The sequence below is a fragment of the Mastomys coucha genome, unplaced genomic scaffold (assembly GCF_008632895.1).
Source record: "Mastomys coucha isolate ucsf_1 unplaced genomic scaffold, UCSF_Mcou_1 pScaffold21, whole genome shotgun sequence".
Lineage (NCBI taxonomy): Eukaryota > Metazoa > Chordata > Mammalia > Rodentia > Muridae > Mastomys > Mastomys coucha.
The window spans coordinates 117,905,867-117,923,429 of record NW_022196904.1 but is presented as its reverse complement, the minus strand read 5'-3'; the positions used below and the strand labels follow the sequence as shown (position 1 = coordinate 117,923,429).

General features: G+C 42.1%; 1 pseudogene; it reads right to left on the bottom strand.

Annotated features, from left to right (window-relative positions):
* Nucleotides 1-10,403: 10,403 nt before the first annotated feature.
* Nucleotides 10,404-11,521, bottom strand: LOC116100920 (annotated as a pseudogene).
* Nucleotides 11,522-17,563: the final 6,042 nt, after the last annotated feature.

Here is a 17,563-nt window from a genome sequence, read left to right as displayed (position 1 = left end):
CCAGTCAGATATAGCCAGGGCAGGTAGCTAGAGATTATCAGATGGCAAGAGGCAAGCATAAGAGCATAAACAACAGAAACCAAGGTTACTTGGCATCATCAGAACCCAATTCTTCTACCATATCAACTCCTGGATATGCCATCACACAGGAAAAACAAGATTCTGATCTAAACTCACTTCTCATTGATGATGATTGCTTTAGTCAGTGTCTCTATTCCTGCACAAATATCATGACCAAGAAGCAAGATGGGGAGGAAAGGGTTTATTCAGTTTACTTCCACATTGCTGTTGATCACCAGAGGAAGTCAGGACTGGAACTCAAGCAGGTCAGGAAGCAGGAGCTAATGCAGAGGCCATGATGGGATGTTCCTTACTGGCTTGCTTCCCCTGGCTTGCTCAGCCTGCTCTCTTATAGAACCCAAGACTTCCAGCCCAGGGATGGCACCACCCACAAGGGGCCCTACCCCCTTAATCACTAATTGAGAAAATGCTCCACAACTGAATCTCATGGAGGCACTTCCCCAACTGAAGCTCACTTCTCTGTGATAACTCCAGCCTGGTTTACTGATGGCTCTGCACGTTATGCAGGCATCACCTAGAAGTGGACAGCTGCAGCATTACAACCCCTTCCCTGGACAACCCTGAAAGATACAGGTGAAGGAAAATCTTTACAGTGGGCAGAACTTCGGGTAGTACACATGGTATTACAGTTTGTTTGGAAGAAGAAATGGCCAGATGTATGATTGTTCACTGACTCATGGGCTGTAGCCAATGAATTGGCTGGATGGTCAGGGACCTGGAAAGATCACGATTGGAAAATTGGTGAGAAAGACATCTGGGGAAGAAATATGTGGATAGATCTCTCCAAATGGGCAGAGGATGTGAAGATATTTGTGTCCCGTGTAAATGCTCACCAAAAGATGACTTCATCTGAGGAGGAGTTCAGTAATCAAGTGGATAAGATGACCCATTCAGTGGACAGCCAGTCTCTTTCCCCAGCCATCCCTGTCATTGCTCAATGGGCACATGAACAAAGTGGTCATGGAGTCCAAGATGGAGGTTATGCTTGGGCTCAACAACATGGACTTCCACTCACCAAGGCTGACCTGGCTACAGCTGCTGTTGGATGCCAGATCTGCCAACAACAGAAACCAACACTGAGCCCCAGATATGGCACCATTCCTCGAGGTGACCAGCCAGCAACCTGGTGGAAGGTTGACTCCATTAGACCACTTCCTCCATGGAAAGAACAACATTTGTTCTTACTGGAGTAGACATTTATTCTGGTTATGGATTTGCCTTTCCTGCATGAAAGGCTTCTACCAAAACCACCATCCGTGGACTCACTGAATGCCTTATCTATCATCATGTTATTCCACAAAGTATTGCTTCTGACCAAGGAACTCACTTCACAGCCAGAAAAGTGCAACAGTGGGCCCATGATCATGGAATCCACTGGTCTTACCATGTTCCCCATCATCCTAAAACTGCTAGTTTGATAGAAAGATGGAATGGTCTTTTGAAGACACAGCTACAGTGCCAATTAGGTGGCAACAACGCAGAGGGCTGGGGCAGAGTTCTTCAGAAGGCAGTATATGCTTTGGATCATCGTCCAATATATGAAACAGTTTCCCCCATAGCCAGGATCCATGGGTCCAGGAATCAAGGGGCAGAAAAGGGAATAGTTGCACTCACTATCACTCCTAGTGACCCTCTAGGAAAATTTTTGCTTCCTGTCCCCACAACTCTAGGTTCTGCTGGCCTTGAAGTTTTGGTTCTAGAGGGCGGAGTTCTCCTACCAGAAGCCACAACAAACATTCCATTGAACTGGAAGCTCAGACTTCCCCCTGGTCATTTTGGGCTTCTAATGCCCTTAAACCAACAGGTTAAGAAAGAAATAACAGTGTTAGGAGGAGTGATAGATCCAGATTACCATGGAGAAATTGGATTGCCTCTTCACAATGGAGGTAAGCAGGATTATGTCTGGAGTGCAGGAGATCCCTTAGGGCATCTCTTAGTACATCCATGTCCGGTGATTGAAGTCAATGGGAAATTACAACAGCCTAATCCAAGCAGGATGACAAAGGATGCAGACCCATCAGGAATGAAGGTATGGGTCAATCCTCCAGGAAAAGAGCCAAGACCTGCTGAGGGGGAAGGAAATACAGAATGGGTAGTAGAGAAAGGTAGTATAAATACCAGCTAAGGCCATGTAATCAGTTGCAGAAACGAGGATTATAAAGTAATATGAATGCTTCTGTCTTATTTTGTTAAGAATACATTTTTCTTTCTTCCAATTTCTTTAACATCAACTGGTATTTAAGTTGAGACACTAAAAGAATGTTCCCAAGGGACATTGCCCCATTGTAAATTTACAAATGTGTTGGCAATTGTATGAGGAATAGTTATATCATGTTAGGCGTATTCATGATTTTGTTATTGTTTCATGCAGACATGGGATATTATTTGTGTCAAGTTGACAAGGGGTCAATTGTACTGGCTGGTTTTGTGTGTCAACTTGACACAGGCTGGAGTTATCACAGAAAAGGGAGCTTCAGTTGGGAAAGTGCCTCCATGAGATCCAGCTATGGGGCATTTTCTCAATTAGTGATTAAGGGGGTAGGGCCCCTTGTGGGTGGTGCTATCCCTGGGCTGGAAGTCTTGGGTTCTATAAGAGAGCAAGCTGAGCAAGCCAGGGGAAGCAAGCCAGTAAGGAACATCCCTCCATGGCCTCTGCATTAGCTCCTGCTTCCTGACCTGCTTGAGTTCCAGTCCTGACTTCCTCTGGTGATCAACAGCAATGTGGAAGTAAACTGGATAAACCCTTTCCTCCCCAACTTGCTTCATGGTCATGATGTTTGTGCAGGAATAGAAACCCTGACTAAGACAATGATAAAGGACTTTAAGGACATAAATAGCTCCCTTAAAGAAATACAGGAGAATACAGGTAAACAGCTAGAAGCCCTTAAAGAGGAAACACAAAAATCCCTTTAAAAAAAAACTACAGGAAAACGCAATCAATTTGAAGGAAATTAACAAAATTAGACCACCCAGGGTCTAAAAATGGAACTAGAAACAATAAAGAAATCACAAAGGGAAACAACCCTGGAGTTAGAAAACCTAGGAAAGAGATCAGGAATCATAGATGCAAGCATCATCAACAGAATAGAAGAGATAGAAGAGAGAATCTCAGGTGCAGAAGACACCATAGAAAACATTGACACAACAGTCAAAGAAAGTGTAAAATGCAAAAAGCTCCTAACCCAAAACATCCAGGAAATCCAGGATGCACTGAGAAGACCAAACCTAAGGATAATAGGTATAGAAGAGAGCAAAGATTCCCAACTTAAAGGGTCAACAAAATGATAGAAGAAAACTCCCCTAACCTAAAAAAAGAAATGCCCATGAACATACAAGAAGCCTATAGAACTCCAAATAGACTGGACCAGAGAAGAAATTCCTCCCGTCATATAATAATCAAAACACCAAATGCACTAAGCAAAGAAAGAATATTAAAAGCAGTAAGGAGAAAAGGTCAAGTAACATATAAAGGCAGACCTATCAGAAGTACACCAGATTTCTCACCAGAGACTATGAAAGCTAGAAGATCCTGGGCAGATGTCATACAGACCCTAAGAGAACACAAATGCCAGTCCAGGCTACTATACCCAGCAAAACACTCAATTATCATAGACAGAGAAAACAAGATATTGCATGACAAAACCAAATTTACACAATATCTTTCCATAAATCTGGCCCTACAAAGGATAATAGATGGAAAAGACCAACACAAGGAGGGAAACTACACCCTAGAAAAAAGCAAGAAAGTAATCTTTCAACAAATCCAAAAGAAGATAGCCACACAAACATAATTCCACCTCTAACAATAAAAATAACAGAAAGTAACAATCACTTTTCCTTAATATCTCCTAACATCAGTAGGCTCAATTCCCCAATAAAAGACATAGACTAACAGACTGGATACATAAACAGGACCCAGTATTTTGCTGCATATAGGAAATACACCTCAGTGACAAAGACAGACACTAACTACCTCAGAGTAAAAGGTTGGAAAACAATTTTCCAAGCAAATGGTCCCAAGAAACAAGCTGGAGTAGCCATTCTAATATCAAATAAAATTAACTTTCAACCAAAAGTTATCAAAAAGGATAAGGAAGGACACTTTATACTGGTCAAAGGAAAAATCTCCAAGATGAACTCTCAATTCTGAACATCTATGCTCCAAATGCAAGGGCACCCCTATTCATAAAAGAAACTTTACTAAAGCTCAAAGCACACATTGCACCCCACACAATAATAGTGGGAGACTTCAACAGCCCAGTCTCATCAATGGAAAGATCATGGAAACAGAAACTAAATAGAGATACAGTAAAACTAACAGAAATTATGAACCAAATGAATCTAACAGATATTTATAGAACATTTTATCCTAAAGCAAAAGGATATACCTTCTTCTCAACACCCTCATGGTACATTCTCCAAAAATTGACCATATAATTGGTCACAAAACAAGCCTCAACAGATAGAAGAACATTGAAATAATCCCATGCACCCTATCACGAACTAAGGCTGGTCTTAAATACCAACAAAAACAATGAAAAGCACACATACACGTGGAAGGTGAACAATGCTCTACTCAATAATAACTTGGTCAAGGAAGAAATAAAAAAAAATTAAAGGCCTTTTAGAATTTAATGACAGTGAAGACATATCATGCCGAAACTTATGGGACACAATGAAATCAGCAGGAAGAGGAAAACTCATAGCTCTAAGTGCCTCCAAAAAGAAACTGGAGAGAGCTTACACTAACAGCTTGACAGCACACCTGAAAGCTCTAGAACAAAAAGAAACAAATACACCCAAGAGGAGTAGATGGAAGGAAATAATCAAACTCAGGGCTGAAATCAACCAAATAGAAACAAAAAGAACTATACAAAGAAGTAACAAAACCAGGAGCTGATTCTTTGAGAAAATCAACAAAACAGATAAACCATTAGCCAGACTAGCCAGAAGGCACAGAGACAATATCCAAATTAATAAAATCAGAAATGAAAAGGGAGACATAACAATTAAATATATCTTAAATAATTACTCTGTTTGTTGAATATTAACAGTTGAAAATATTAAAATCATGTTTTACAAACATCATGGAAATGTTATTGATAATTATTCTCACTGTACTTGAAATTAGCATTTTCTTAATATTTAACTTCAAAGACTTTTTGCTATTTTGAAATTTTTTAAATATACTTACTGATAAAATAATTTTTCTCCTAGAAACACAGATAATCTTTTTTAAGTAAACTTATAGTAGACAATGTACACAGATATATAACGCATTTTAAATACTCTCTCACTATGTCAGGTGGTATCATATAAGGGCTTTTGAATATATTTCTTTTTTTTTCGAGACAGGGTTTCTCTGTGTAGGCTGGAACTCACTCTGTAGACCAGGCTGGCCTCAAACTCAGAAATCCGCCTGTCTCTGCCTTCCAAGTGCTGGGATTTGAATATATTTCTTAATCATTCATTTTTAATATTTTATACTCTTTTACGATGCTTAATTCCCAAAGAATATTTTGTATGTTTTGAAACAATTTAGTATTCAACATTAGATATAGGATTCTCAGTTATGGATAATCTTAAATGTTCATTAATGATATTTTTAGGGTATGAAAGGATATGAATATAAAAGTTGAACAAATTTTTTATGTATTATTTGATTCTCAAAATAATATTATTAATATGTTTGATGTATAGAATGCATTTAAATAATAAAAATTTTAAGAAAAAAAGGATGGTGAGGATGAATGTGAGGAAGGAGCATGACACACTATGAAAATGTCCTGGACAAGCCCATCATTTTGTGTAATCAATTCCAATGTCTTTGTCCAGCCTTTCTAAACCAACTCCAAGTATCTTGCTTGATGATTCTGCAATTTTTCAACCTCTGGCCTCTAGAACAGCCTGGAAGAGATGACAGGGGTCCATTTGGGAATTAGACTGTCCTGGGTTGATACGTGCAGAAAGCTCTGGAAACATGTGATGACATTCAGAAGTCCTTTCCTGACCATACCCAGCAATACCTGCAGGTCTAGAGACACTTAGGGATGGCTTCTTGGGAGTTTTCCCATCGGGGAGGAAAGGGATTGTTCCTCCTACTTTCAGGATATAAGAGAGTTGATGTGAGCAGCCCTGGAGGGACCACTATCAGGATGCAGGGTTCTTCGGGTTGGGCCCCTGTGTAGACAGCGGGAACAGGGACAGGGCCTAGCTGGTACTCCTGGGAGACGGAGATCTTGAGAAGCTCATCTTCATGCCTGTCCAGTGCCCAATCCAACTCCTGACACTCATCAAGGGAGTCCCAAAGTGAGTGTGCAGAAGATGGGGGATAGATCCCAGGACCATGGGCAGTGCGTGGGAGAGGTGCTTCTCTAGACTGTCATTTCCTTGAGTTCCTGGCACTCTCTCAGGTCTTGGTGAACCACTGAAGGAGCCTCAGTGAATGTCAGCTACACCTATTTCTTCTCAATGCCTGGCGATTAGCATGAAGCATGTCAGGCTAAACTCCTGCTTTCTGCCAGATGTCATGGCTTCCCTGGACCTCATGTCTGCATATACCAAAATTTCATAGAACCCTTTTCCCCCTTAACATCACAGAAAATAGTGGAGAATTTTTAGAGACTTACTTCAAGGTTATATTGTAATTTTTAATCCTCCTATGTACATGAATGACTTATAGACCTAGTACTATGGCCCAAAAAGTCAGCAATTACTTTACAAACGAAGACGAGGAAACAGAATATTAACTGTGTTTTACACAAGAGTAAAGTGAAGTGTCAGAACATTAAGAGCATAAATAACAACCTCAATAAGAAGCGTGCTAAGCACACATTAAGGACTTAGTATAGGAGACATTATTCTGTGTGCTGACATGTATAGTAAAGCCACTGTGTCTGGCTTTAAGAGAAGTGTTTTCCCCAAAGCCTTTGCTATGTTTGGATCAATCAGCAGAGAATGAGAAATTGTTTTTAGACTGTTTGAACCTTGAGGAAATGTTGTCTCTCTAGAGAATCTGCACTTGGTGCCATGTGAGAACTTGGAGCTGCACCAACCTTGCTAAGATACTCCTAGCAAACCCAGAGTTCTTCCTTTTGATTATGGCTAGCCATGGTCAAAAGAGACTGGGATTTGTGCAGGTTGTCTGCTCTCTCAGGCAACAAGGTCAAGATAACATTGGTAGCTGGAACCTTTCCCAGCCCCAATTAACCTTGTTTAATGCTTGAATGAAGTAACTGGAGTGAGCTACCCTGAGTGTAAGTCTTTTCCAAGAAGCCGGAACCCCTCTGCTCCTTCAAAGAATGAAAGCTTAGCATCTTGGCGAGCTTCTCTATTTACTGTGGCACCTACAACATCATTCAATAATTCTGCTCATGCATCTTAAGTAAGAACGTAAGTGTGAGCTGGGTACACTGACATACACCTCGCATCCCACCACTTAGAAGGCTAAAGCAATTTGAGGCAGCCTGGGCTAACATAACGAGTTTCAGGTCAGTCTGGGCTACAATGTAAGAACCTGTCTCAAAACAAAGCAAAAATTATGTATGTGTGTGCATGTGTGTATATCTGTCTGCATGTGTGTGTGTGTGTGTGTGTGTGTGTGTTTATGCATGCCTGGTACAAACTAAGCATGAAATGTGTACTAGTGACTTGGTACTGCAAGAACTCCTTCCTCCTTCCTCCCAACAGCCTGATAAAGTGGATACTCTTATTATCCCCATTTCATACATGAAAAAAAAATCATCTCAGAAAAGTTAAGCATATTGCATTGTTCACATAATTCCCAAGTGGCAGAACACAAAGCCAAACTTGAGGACCTAGCTCATCAGTGGTTTCAGTGCTTTGTTGAGGGTCACAGCTAGTAAGTAGCTAAAACAGAATGTGACTCCAAAGCCTGACCCTAGAGCCCATACTCTTGACCACATTGACAATTTCTGAGGGCCTCAGTCCATGCACTTGAAAGATTCAACCTTATTCCACTTCTTCATTCTGGTGGGAGCTGATCCACACATATCCCAAAGATGTTAGGTAATCCTTCTTCTGTAGCCATAGGGAGCAAAGTGACAGATGTCCACACAAAACCAGCTGGGAAGTTGGGGCTTTGTAAATAATGTCCATGCCCACCACACACTATTCATTCTGCTCCCTAGAGCATGCTGGATTTTCTTACCAGTGTTCTAGTTTTATGCCTGTTGCTGGGATAAAGCATCCTGACAAAAACAACTTAACAGAGAAAAGGTTCATTACACTTACAATTCCAGGCCACAGGCCATTACTAAGGGGAGGTCCAGACAGGGGGAGTCAGAGCAGCTAGTCATATCGCATCCAAGAGCAGAAAGAAACAAATACATATATGCTGCCTGCTGGCTTGCCTACCCTCTCCACACAGTCCAGGGTCTAGCCCAGGAAATGGTGCTGTCCTGGTGGACTATGCCTTCCTAAACCAGGAACAATCAAGGCAATCCCTCAGAGAGCAACCTGACCTAGGCACTCCATTCACATCCTTTCTCAGGGTGACTCAAGGTTCTATCGAGTGGACACTTCAAATGAACTGCCACACCCAGTGGAGATGAACCCCCACTTTTCCAGACCCTCAGCCTGCTTATCAGCCTCTTATAGCCTGTAGAGCATCTTATAGCCTGACTCACACAAGGGTTATCAGAGCCCACTCTTCTACTCACTAGTCTAGAACTAGTTTTGGTTAGAAGATAGATATCTGTCTGTCTGTCTGTCTGTCTGTCTGATTGACAATCTGAATTTAATCCCTGAGACCTCAGTGTTGAAGGAGAACCTGACACACACAACCTGCCCTCTAACCTCCACGTGATGCATGCAATGTGAGCATGTGAGCACACACACAGTAAATTTTAAAATATGGGGATGTGGGTTTGTTTTGGTGGGTGGTTGGTTGGTTGGTTGGTTGGTTGGTTGGTTGGTTGGTTGGTTGGTTGGTTGGTTTTTGGGTTGGTTTGGTGTTTTTGTTTTTCAAGACAGGGTTTCTCTGTGTAGCCCTGGCTCTCATGGAAGTCCCTCTGTAGACCAGGCTGGTCTCGAACTCAGGGATCTGCCTGTCTCTGCCTCCATAATATGTTTTTTTTTTTTCACCTACGAACAAGTCATTTATGTGAGAAAAGTAATACCCTCTAAAATGAGGCTATATTTACAAATATTATTTTTTAATCTCAAAAATACATATAAATGAAAACCTGCTCTCCAAATGCAGACAGACCTTTGCCTATCATGTGGCATTATTTATATCACAAAACACTGTCCTATGAAAGTCAGCACATATCTCTGAAGCACGCAGACTGTGAGTGAGGAGTATCTTCCCACTCCCACAGAGCCCGGGTGGGAAGTTCAGACACTAGGCTGTCCCTGACTTTCCACCCTTGGGAGATAAATAGGAACACATGGTCAAAGATGGAGTGGAAGTATGGGAGATACACAACCTCTGTTAGACACACACACACACACACACACACACACACACACACACACACACACACGTGCCTAGGCCACAGCAAGGCCCCTCCTACAAAGTCAATGTAGTGTGCTTCTCAAAGGGAGAAGAGAGGCAACATTTGAATAAAAATTCAAAGCTAAAGAAAAAAAAGACCAGATGATCAAACTATTATATCTGTTTCATGGAAAAGTCAGGAGTCCTCATAGGATGCAGATCTACAGCCCAGTGCATGACATGACACTAGAACCTGTTGGTAGAAGCCATGACCTCCCTACACAGTCATGTATACACAGGCGTTGCACAGATTGAGTGTCTGTTTATCACAGACAACCAATAAAGAGGTCACGTGGTAAACTGTCACCCCAAAAAACGAAGTGCAAGATCAACTTCTGTGACTCAAGAGCTGAACCAAGTCAAAGCTTTGGTATATGCTGGAGCTGTTTTGGTGACAACCAAAGCTGACTAAGGTTCTCTACTCTAGGATTTGTCCCCAAAACAAACCTCCTGATCCACAAATCTCAATAACTATATAAATAAGAAACTGTACAGAGAGAAGAAACCACCATCCCCTTTCCAGGGGCTGCTTGCTAGGCAGCAGTTCTGAAGGCGCCCACCACAGTCACACACTTGGACCAGACTCCACATGCTGAATGTAATTGGTGAGACTGTTCGGAAAACAAGCACCCACAGGCAGGCGGCTGCTGTGCCAAGTTCAAGAAAACATGAAGTGACAGTTCTCATACTGTAACATACGCTGGTCAGCAACAAAGGAAAGACTTAAAGCAAGAAGAGGTGCTGGAGTCACCCCCACCACCTCTGGTAGGGACGATTTCTCTCAGTAGAGGCGGCTTCTCAGCAGCTAGTTGTCAGACACCATTTCCTCATCATCATCATCTTCACCTTCTTTCCTGTCAAGTTCAGAGGTGTCTGAAGACTCCTGAAGCAAGACATAGTCTCTGCTACTAAACCCAAATTTAAGTACATCTTTTTCTTTCAGTTCATGGTATCTCTGTGGCTCAATATGCTTGTTGTTCAAGAATGTTCCGTTGCCCGAGCCAAGGTCAATGATGTAGGGCTTCACCCTTCGACCAGCCGTGCCATCAGCAAGGGTATACTCCACAAGCCGGTACTGGAAGACTGCATGTTGCTTTGAGCAAGAGGGAGGTCAATGGGAATGTCTGCAATGTGTCGATGTCTATCCAGAAGGTACGCAACGCACTCTGTCGATGGATGTACATGACTGGAAGTACCCCACCATTTTTAAAGGGGTAGAGGCACCACCGTTTTGGGGGGATCCGGGCTTCTGGGGGCTCACTGTATTTAATAACCACATCCCGGAAGGTAGTGGTGTCCTCAAGAAGAGCCCCAGAAAGTTCAAAGCTTGGTTTTTCTTAAACGGGCACCTCTTTGCTTCTGTTACCAGCAGGGCGAGGGATCACCTCCTGAGCCTCACCACCAGCACTTTCTGCTGCTGGTGGTACTCCTGGCGCCTGGCATTGTGAAAGTCCCTCTCTTCTTCTTGGGCCTGCGGATTCTGCCTGTCTCTATCCGGATCCTGCCCACTGACCGGCCTCTCATCAGAGCTCCTCCCTTGGCGGGAATGGCCCCGGTGCAGGTCTCATTCACCGTTCCGAGCTCTCCCGTGCTCCTGTTCTGATGGCTCCCGGTGCTGCCGATCCGATCCTCGCGTTCCTGCTTCACTTTGAAGGTGGAGTAGTGAGGACTTCGGCTTCTCTTAGTCCGAGGAGGCTTGCTTCTTCTCGCAGAGGACTTGCTTTTCTTTTTGGTTGGGGACCGGGCTCGGCTTCCGCGGTGACCGGAGCGGCCAGGCTCGGCGGCGGGCGGGGACAAGCTAGCAGCTGGAGCGTAGGGCCAGCGGTGCGCAACTGGTTCTGGGCTCACCACCGTCGCCAAAGCCTCGCCTGACCAGTGTCACCACCGGCCGCTTAGCTCCCGCTTGCTTTTCCCTGCCTTCATCCTGCGGCCCCACTGAGAGTCACTTGCACAGTCTGTTGAGCCACTTGAGTCGAAGGAAGTCTATAATATGTTTTTAAAGGTGAAAATACTGTCACTGTCTGTGACAGGAAGAATATGGTTTCTTTTAATTAGCCGCATAGAGTAACCCCATCTTAGTAAACACATCCTCTGAGTTTGAGGTCTGCCCCATCATACTAAGGTGCAATACAATGTTTCAACATTCAATAAACATGTAAAGATCCTACCATATGCAAAATATGGACCTAGCCATCGGAATCCAAGGCAAGGCTCTAAACCACTGAGTGAATAAATGAGTGTAGCCTTCTTACAGAATTGCAATATGGAAGTAGTAATGAAAAATCTAGGGAAGGCAAATAATTTAAAACATAGGCAAGAGTAATTTCTTCCCATAAAGGGTCACGGATAAAGGCTGACATATTGATCGCTGAATTTTCTATGACCTCCTAAAATAATGTGGAAAATCAATTATAAAGTAAACAATCAGCTCCGAGTCACCAGGCTGAACTGCCTCCAGCAAGTGGAGGCTCGTCTCAGTCCTGGATTTATACTACAAAAAAACTTTTCTGTACTTCACCCTGAAACATATTTTTACTTCATCCACATGCAAAACAAAAAAACAAGAAATGCCACTTCCTGAATTTAAATAGATATGTGAGTCCAAAATTGTATTCTTTTTTTGTTTGTGTCTTCTGCAAGATACACATTGAAAAGAGTTAATCTGGAAGAGTGTCAAAGTCCAACACCAATTTATTATTATTTCTAAATTACACATAAACTGCCTCATAAACCCTTTAATAACATCATCAGCAGAGCTGCCACAGACATCACCTCACCTCGGCTCCCAAATCCCATTAAGATTTACTTTCTTCTCTTCTCAGATGTGTCACTCCCACCTCTCCAACCATAAACTAATCCAATGAATGAGGAACACTAACTAAATCACCCATAGCTATGTATGAAATATTAAAGACAGAGAAAATTAAACCCCAAAAATAAAAGATGGTAAGAATTCTGTGCTGGATTAAAATGCCATACATTGGTTTGAATGAGACTGGACATGGGCATCGGGTCTCCCAGAGGCAGGGATGAGTCTAGAATTTGAATTTTTTTGCCCCCATGGTTAACATGTGTTGTTTTTCTCTGCTGAGAGATCTGATCAGATGTCTTTCCTTGCTGGGCTTCCATAAACTGAAGCTGGAATAGTGGCTCTGACCATTCTGGAAGCTTTTTCCTCTTCAACTGCATGAGACTTAACTAAGTACAAGCATTGGTTCTCAAGGACCAAACCAGATTTCTCCAGCCTAGGCAGAGTCCTCTAGAAGAATTTCACAACTCATATCTTATGTATCTAAACTGAAGACACCCTAAGCTAGTGTAGGTAAATCCAATGAGCCTGATGCAGAGCAGTTACTATCTGTGGAGGTCTTACTGCAGTCAAATCATTTTATTATTTATTCGTTTAGGGTTTTGAGGCTAGGTTTCATTATGTTCTCTGGCTGGCCTAGAATTCACTATGTAAATCAGGCTTGCCTTGAACTCGAGATGATCCTTCTTGCTTCTGTCTCACCAATGCTGAGATTACAGGCATATGACATCACACTTGGCTTAAGGAAGGCATGATTCTTAGTCCTCTGAATGCCATAACACATGGAATGGGATGTCAAGGTGGCTCAGCAGATAAGAGTGCTTGCTGGACAAGCCTGACTGCCTCAGCCCAGTCACCAGAACCCACATAAAAAGCCAAATGCAGTGGTGAGTATCTGCAGTGTCAGCACTCGGTAGAAGAGGTGGGAAGTTCAGATGGGGGAATCACCTGGGGTCTCATAAACCAGCTAGCCCGGAGTATGCAGTATGGAAGAATCTAGAGGCCCTGATCAGCATGGTAAAAGAAAAGAAGTGTCCCCAAAGGTGTCCTCTGACCACCACTTTCCTGCTACAGCATATGCACACCTGTGCTCACACACATTATAAACATATATATATGAATATATGTATATATACATATATATATATGCTCTGCAATAATACATTTTTAAATTTATTCATAAAAGTCCTCCCCCATTCCACCTTCCCCTTCTGTTTTGAGAAGAGGAGTTCCTCCTCTGGGTGTCACCCCTACATACTAACACATACCCCACCCCACTCTCACCAATCAAGTCACTGCTAGACTAGGCACATGCTCTCCCTTTGAGGGCGAAGGTCTATTTAGAGGCATGGGATCCACAGGCAGCCAGGCAACAGGCTCAGGGAGAGCCTCTGCTCCACTTGTTGGGGGGCTTATCTGGTCCATATGAGCATAGGTCCAGCCTGTATGCTCTTTGGCTGGTGGTTCAGTCTCTGGGAGGCCTCAAGGGTCCAGATTAGTTGACTCTTCATCTTCCTGTGGAGTCCCTCTCTTCTTGGGGTCCCTCAATCCTTCTCCCAACACTTCCATAAAACTCCCCAAGCTCCATCTAATGTTTGGGTGTTGGGTTTCTACATTTCTTTCCATTGACTGCTGAGTGGAGCCTCTCAGAGGACAGTTATGCTAGGTTCCGGTGTGCAGGCATAACAGAGTATCATGAATAGTGTCTGGGATTGGTTCTTGCCCATGGGATGGGTCTCAATTTGGGGCACTGACCATTGGTTGACCATTCCCTCAGTCTCTGCTCTATCTTTGTCCCTGCACATCTTGTAGGCAGGACCCATTTGAGTTGAAGGTTTTGTGGGTGGGTTGCTTTCCTCACCCCTACACTGGGAGTCCTGCCTGGCTACAGAAAGTGGCCACTTTAGGATCCATATCCCCCACTGCTAGGAGTCTCAGCTAGAGTTGCCCCCCTAGACTCTCTGGTGCCTCCCCCATCCCAGGTCTCTAGCACATCCTAGAGATTGCTCCCCTACTACCGATCTCCCTTCTCTCTCCCCTGCTCCCCTACATATGATCTCCCACCCCCACATGCCCTGCTACCCTCCCCATCTCCTCTTCTACCCAGTTTCCTCCTCCCATCAACTTCCTATACCTATTTTGTTTCCTCTTCTGAAAAAGAGTCCACCATCCTCCCTTGGGAACTCCTTGTTGTTTGGCTTCTTTGGGTGTGTTGACCATAGATAGCATGGTTATCATGTACTTTCTGGCTAATGTCCACTTATAAGTGAGTACATACCATGCATGTCCTTTTGGGTCTGGGTTACCTCATTAACAATAATATTTTCAGCCGGGCTATGGTGGCGCACGCCTTTAATCCCAGCACTTGGGAGGCAGAGGCAGGCAGATTTTGAGTTCAAGGCCAGCCTGGTCTACAGAGTGAGTTCCAGGACAGCCAACAGCCACAATTACACAGAGAAACCCTGTCTCGAAAAACCAAAATAATAATAATAATAATAATAATAATAATAATAATAATAATAATAATAATAATAATAATATTTTCTAGTTCCATCCATTTGCCTGTGAATGGCATGATGTCCTTGTTTTTAATGGATGAGTAGTATTCCATTGTGTAGAGATAGTGCATTCTCTGTACCCATTATTCAGTTGACAGACATCTAGGTTGTTTGCAGTTTCTAGCTCTTATGAATAAAGTTTCTATGAACATAGTTGAGCAAGTGTCCTTGTGGGATGGTGGAGCATTTTTGGGGTATATTCCCACAAGTAGTATTGCTGGGTCTTGAGGTAGAACTATTGCCAGTCTTCTGAGAAAGTGTCAAGTTGATTTCAAGAGTAGTTGTATACATTTGCACTCCCCCCCAGCAGTGAAGAAATGGTCCCTTTGCTACACAACCTTGACAAGTCCTTTGAGTTTTTGATCTTAGCCATTCTGATGGGTATAGATGGAAATTCAGGGTTGTTTTGATTTGCATTTCCCTGATGACTAAGGACATCAAAAGTTTCTTTAGGTGCTTCTTGGCTATTTGAGATTCCTCTGTTGAGAATTCCCTGTTTAACTCTGTACCCCCCTCTTTTTTTGTTTTTGTTTTTTGTTTTTTGTTTTTTGTTTTTCAAGACAGGGTTTCTCTGTGTAGCCCTGGCTGTCCTGGAACTCACTCTGTAGACCAGGCTGGCCTCAAACTCAGAAATCCACCTGCCTCTGCCTCCCAAGTGCTGGGATTAAAGGCGTGTGCCACCACTGCTCAGCTCTGTACCCCATTTTTAACTGAGTCATTTGGCTTGTTGGTGTCCAGCTTCTTGGGTCCTTTATATATTTTGGATATTAGTCCTCTGCCAAATGTAGGGTTAGTAAGATCTTTTTCCAGTCTGTAGGCTTTCATTTTGTCCTAAAGATGGTGTCCTTTGACTTACAGAAGCTTTTCAGTTTCATAACATCCTATTTATTAATTGTTGACTTTAGTGCCTGAGCCATTGATGTTCTGTTCAGGAAGTTGTCTCCTGTACTGATGAGTTTGAAACTATTCTCTACTTTATGTTCTATTAAATTAAGTGTATTATGTTGCTTTTATGTTGAGGTCTTTGATCCATTTGGACTTAAGTTTTGTGCAGTGTGATAAATATGGACCTACATGGAGACATCCAGTTAGACCACCACCATTTGTTGAAGATGCTTTCCCTTTTCCATTGTATGATTTTGACTTCTTTGTCGAAATCTAGTGTCCATAGGTATGTGGGTTTATTTCTAGGTCTTCAAGAAAATTCCATTGATCAGCCTGTCTGTTTCTATACCGATACCATGCAGTTTTTATCACTATTACTCTGTAGTACAGCTTGAAGTCAGGGACAGTGACGCCTCCAGAAGTTCTTTATTGTTCAGGATTGTTTTACTTATCCTGGGTTTTTTGTTTTTCCATATGAAGTTGAGAATTGTTCTTTTAAGATCTATGAAGAACTGTGTTGGAATTTTTGATGGAGATTGCATAGAATCTGTAGATTGTTTTTGGTAAGATAGTCATTTTTACTATATTAATTCTACTGACCCATGAGCATGGAAGATCTTTCCATTTCCTGATATCTTACTCAATTTCTTTCTTCAGAGACTCAAAGTTCTTGTCATACGGGTCTTTCACTTGCTTGGTTAGAGTTACACCAAAGTATTTTATATTATTTGTAGCTATTGTAACAGGTACTATTTCCATAACTTCTTTCTCAGCCCATTTATTGCTTATTTAGAGTAGGGCTATTGGTTGGTTTCTTTGAGTTAATTTTGTATCTAGCCACTTTGCTGAATGTTTTTCTCAGCTAAAGGAGTTCTCTGGTAGAATTTTGGGTGTTACTTATGTATACTATTATATCATCTGTGAATAGCAATACTGTGACTTCTTACTTTTCAATTTGTGTCCTCTTCAATTCTTTTGTTTTATTGCTCTAGCTAGACAGAAGTACTATATTGAAGAGATATGAGGACATCACTTGTATTGTCACCAATTTTAGTGGAATTGTTTTAAGTTTCTCTCCATTTAGTTTGATGTTAGCTACTGACTTTCTGAATATTATCTTTATTGTGTTTAGGTATGCACTTTGTATCCATACTCTCTCCAGGACTTTTATCATGAAGGGATGTTGGACTTGGTCAAATGCTTTTTCAGTATCTAGTGAAATGATCATGTGGGTTTTTTTTCTTTCAGTTTGCTTTTATGGTGGATTATGTTGATGGATTTTCAAATATTGAACCACCCTTGCATCTCTGGGATAAAGCCTACTTGATCATGTCTTTGATATGTTCTTGGATCTTGTTTGCAAGTATTTTATTGAGTATTTTTGCATCAATGTTCATAAGAGAAATTGGTCTGAAATTCTCTTTGTTGAGTCTTTGTGTGGTTTAGATAGACTGTGGCAATACAAAATGAGTTTGGCAGTGTTCCTTCTGTTTCTATTGTGTAGAATAGTTTGGGGAGTATTAGTATTACCTCTTCTTTGAACATCTGGTAGAATTCTGCACTAAAACCATCTGGCCCAAGGCTATTTTTGGTTGGGAGACTTTTAATGACTGCTTCTATTTCCTTAGCACTTATAGGACTATTAGGATAGTTTACCTGGTCTTGATTTAGCTTTAATAATTGGTATCTGTCTAGAAAATCATCCATTTCATT